Source organism: Bubalus bubalis, chromosome 15, assembly GCF_019923935.1.
Source record: "Bubalus bubalis isolate 160015118507 breed Murrah chromosome 15, NDDB_SH_1, whole genome shotgun sequence".
Lineage (NCBI taxonomy): Eukaryota > Metazoa > Chordata > Mammalia > Artiodactyla > Bovidae > Bubalus > Bubalus bubalis.
The window spans coordinates 47637394-47642366 of NC_059171.1; the positions used below are offsets into that span (position 1 = coordinate 47637394).

Consider the following 4973-nt stretch of genomic DNA (forward strand, 5'->3'; position numbering starts at 1 on the left):
GGGTTGTTGACTTTAGCAGCTCTCAAAATATGCTAAGGCATGGAGCAGCAACCTACAAACAATAAAGTGGTAGGTAACTTTGAGAGAGGTGAATTATGTTGTCCTTTGGTAGCCCCCAGCCAAGTCTTCTCAAGTGGCTGTCCATCCTCCAGCTCCACAGCCAGCCCATCTCATTTATATATAACCTAATCTTAACCAGAGAGTGTGAAAAGTTAAAGTCTTTGTAGATATAGGAATACATTCTCTTACACTGCCCCACCTACAACCCACACCCATGAACTCTTAGGTTTCTACATTTTCAACGTGATTCTTGAGAACAGGAAAGAATTCAAAACCAAAGCAATGAAGTTACTCTATGTACTGTGAGGTCATATTTCACTTGGGAGTTGGGTCTAAAGTTAGTGCAAACTACAAAAACCAAGCTGAGTCAAAATCATCTCTGGAAATCTTTTTTTTTTTTTTTTTTTTTTAGCCACAAATAAGACCTTTTGTCACCATTACAAAGGCCTGCATTTTAAACAGATTCTTGGACTGGGGACTCATATCCATCAGTTTGTTTAACTTTAGCACCTGTCTCATCCCCAGCAGCTTTTCCAGAACTACTAACCTCACCATGTAGTTCCATGAGTTTTCCCAATTCAAACTTGGACTTCTTCAGCATTTTTACTTTTCTAACAAAGGCATCGTAAAGCAGATAGATTGGCAAGCCTTTTCTATGTCTTTTCCAATGCTGTCTGGAGTCAATTTACTGACCACTTCTTTCAAGTCACTTGTCTGCACCCCTCAGGTCATGATTACCATCATTTCCATGTGAATCTGGCATACCTACTGGTGCTGGACATAAGAGGTCTTCTGAATTTGGTTACTGTGTTTCTTAGTAAAGCCCACGCAGGACAGACAAAGCAAATAACAATCGGTGGTCTTGACAACAAGGTGAGCTTCAGTCATGGTCTACCATTGTTTTGACCATGGAGCACGTTTTGTCACAGGTAGATCTATCCCATGGAAACTAGTCAGGCAGTTTTTGCCTTGAACATCCTCTGTAATTAGCTTGAATTTTCTAAAGGCAACTTCATCATTCTGCAAATCAGTGAGATTCACTTCAGAAATACAACCCTTGAGGCCATCAGATTCAATTTTGGTTCCTTGAGTTCTCATGACCAGTGTTTTCCCAGAATAGCTGGTGTTTTCACATCATACCAATATTCTTAGAAAATGGGGCAACCACTTTCTTCTTGGCTTTCATAAGGCACTTTTTCTTGCCAACCACCATGATGCTGTTCAGAAGACCAAAACGGCTAGAAATTTTAAGGGGCTGTGGTAGGCAGAATTTGGAAGACGACCTCCTGAGAGTCCTTTTCTGGTTATTCAATCACATACCTATCTGACTACCATTGTGAAGGGATTTTTGCAGATGCAAAGCCCCTAATCAGTTAGATTTTAAATACAGAGAGTATTGGGGTAAGCCTGACCCAATTGAGAGAACTTTGAAAGCAGAATATTTGCTCAGGCTAGTATTAGCAGGGAAATTCAGAGAGACTGAAAGAACCACACAGATTTGCTTAAGCCATTGCTGGCTTGCAGATGGAAAGGAGGACCAGAGATTGGCCACTATCTGCTGAAAGTGACCCCTGGCCAACAGCCGGCAAATAAACAAGGACCTTAGTCCTACAGCAACAAGGAACTGAAGGCTGTCAATAACTTGAAGTGAGCCTGGAAGCAGATTCTTCCCAAGCCTCCAGACAGGAGCCCAGCCCAGCCAACACCTTGATTTCAGTCTTTTGAGACTCTAAGCAGAGAAACCAGCCAAAATAGCCCGTATTTCTGACCTAAAGAACTGTGAGCTAATAAACAAGTATGTGCAAACTGCCAAGTGCGTGGTAATCAGCCAAACAAATGAAAAACGAGCATTAGTCTATATAACAGCATGAGGCTGTGCTGTTTAAGTTGCTTTTTATTAATTTAAATTCCTCTGTCACACTAGCCACAAATCAAGCACACCATAGTCACATGTGGCGACTTGCTACCATATTGAACACTAGAAACTACAGGACTTGTTCATCATCACAAAATGTTCTATTGGATGGAATGCTCTGAAAGATCCAAAAGAATCAGTTTTGGGGACTTCCCTGGTGGTCCAAAGGCAAAGACTCCATACTCCCAACACAAGGGGCCAGGGTTTGATCCCTGATCAGGAAACTAGATCCCATATACTGCAACTAAGAGCTTGTGTGCAGCAACTAAAAATCCCTCATGAATGCAACTAAGACCCAGAGCAGCAAAAATTATAAATTAAAAAACAGAAGGGAGGAGGAGCCAAGATGGCGGAGGAGTAGGACGGGGAGAACACTTTCTCCCCCACAAATTCATCAAAAGAGCATTTAAACGTCGAGTAAATTCCACAAAACAACTTCTGAATGCCGGCAGAAGACATCAGGCACCCAGAAAAGCAGCCCAACTCTTCGAAAGGAGAAAGAAGAAATACAGCTCCATCCACCAGAACATCGACACAAGCTTCCCTAACCAGGAAACCTTGACAAGCCACCTGTACAAACCCACACACAGCGAGGAAACGCCACAATAAAGAGAACTCCACAAACTGCCAGAATACAGAAAGGACACCCCAAACTCAGCAATTTAAACAAGATGAAGAGACAGAGGAATACCCAGCAGATAAAGGAACAGGATAAATGCCCACCAAACCAAACCAAAGAGGAAGAGATAGGGAATCTACCTGATAAAGAATTCCGAATAATGATAGTGAAATTGATCCAAAATCTTGAAATTAAAATGGAATCACAGATAAATAGCCTGGAGGCAAGGATTGAGAAGATGCAAGAAAGGTTTAACAAGGACTTAGAAGAAATAAAAAAGAGTCAATATATAATGAATAATGCAATAAGTGAAATTAAAAACACTCTGGAGGCAACAAATAGTAGAATAACAGAGGCAGAAGATAGGATTAGTGAAGTAGAAGATAGAATGGTAGAAATAAATGAATCAGAGAGGATAAAAGAAAAATGAATTAAAAGAAATGAGGACAATCTCAGAGACCTCCAGGACAATATTAAATGCTACAACATTCAAATCATAGGGGTCCCAGAAGAAGAAGACAAAAGAAAGACCATGAGAAAATACTTGAGGAGATAATAGTTGAAAACTTCCCTAAAATGGGGAAGGAAATAATCACCCAAGTCCAAGAAACCCAGAGAGTCCCAAACAGGATAAACCCAAGGCGAAACACCCCAAGACACATAGTAATCAAATTAACAAAGATCAAACACAAAGAACAAATATTAAAAGCAGCAAGGGAAAAACAACAAATAACACACAAGGGAATTCCCATAAGGATAACAGCTGATCTTTCAATAGAAACTCTTCAAGCCAGGAGGGAATGGCAAGACATACTTAAAATGATGAAAGAAAATAACCTACAGCCCAGATTATTGTACCCAGCAAGGATCTCATTCAAGTATGAAGGAGAAATCAAAAGCTTTTCAGACAAGCAAAAGCTGAGAGAATTCTGCACCACCAAACCAGCTCTCCAACAAATACTAAAGGATATTCTCTAGACAGGAAACACAAAAATTGTGTATAAATTCGAACCCAAAACAATAAAGTAAATGGCAACGGGGTCATACTTATCAGTAATTACCTTAAACGTAAATGGGTTGAATGCCCCAACCAAAAGACAAAGACTGGCTGAATGGATACAAAAACAAGACCCCTGCATATGTTGTCTACAAGAGACCCACCTCAAAACAGGGGACACATACAGACTGAAAGTGAAGGGCTGGAAAAAGATTTTCCATGCAAATAGGGACCAAAAGAAAGCAGGAGTAGCAATACTCATATCAGATAAAATAGACTTTAAAACAAAGACTGTGAAAAGAGACAAAGATGGTCACTACATAATGATCAAAGGATCAATCCAAGAAGAAGATATAACAATTATAAATATATATGCACCCAACACGGGAGCACCGCAGTATGTAAGACAAATGCTAACAAGTATGAAAGAAGAAATTAACAATAACACAATAATAGTGGGAGACTTTAATACCCCACTCACACCTATGGATAGATCAACTAAACAGAAAATTAACAAGGAAACACAAACTTTAAACGATACAATAGACCAGTTAGACCTAATTGATATCTATAGGACATTTCATCCCAAAACAATGAATTTCACCTTCTTCTCAAGCGCACATGGAACCTTCTCCAGGATAGATCACATCCTGGGCCATAAAGCTAGCCTTGGTAAATTCAAAAACATAGAAATCATTCCAAGCATCTTTTCTGACCACAATGCAGTAAGATTAGATCTCAACTACAGGAGAAAAACTATTAAAAATCCAACATATGGAGGCTGAACAACACGCTGCTGAATAACCAATAAATCACAGAAGAGATCAAAAAAGAAATCAAAATTTGCATAGAAACGAATGAAAATGAAAACACAACAACCCAAAACCTGTGGGACACGGTAAAAGCAGTCCTAAGGGGAAAGTTCATAGCAATACAGGCACACCTCAAGAAACAAGAAAAAAGTCAAATAAATAACCTAACTCTACACCTAAAGCAACTAGAAAAGGAAGAAATGAAGAACCCCAGGGTTAGTAGAAGGAAAGAAATCTTAAAAATTAGAGCAGAAATAAATGCAAAAGAAACAAAAGAGACCATAGCAAAAATCAACAAAACCAAAAGCTGGTTCTTTGAAAGGATAAATAAAATTGACAAACCATTAGCCAGACTCATCAAGAAACAAAGGGAGAAAAATCAAATCAATAAAATTAGAAATGAAAATGGAGAGATCACAACAGACAACACAGAAATACAAAGGATCATAAGAGACTACTATCAACAACTATATGCCAATAAAATGGACAACGAGGAAGAAATGGACAAATTCTTAGAAAAGTACAACTTTCCAAAACTCGATCAGGAAGAAATAGAAAATCTTAACAGAC

The 4973-nt window shown here is 39.0% G+C and overlaps 1 pseudogene; it reads right to left on the bottom strand.

Moving 5' to 3' along the window:
• Positions 1–245: 245 nt before the first annotated feature.
• LOC112579059 lies at positions 246–1273 on the bottom strand (annotated as a pseudogene).
• Positions 1274–4973: the final 3700 nt, after the last annotated feature.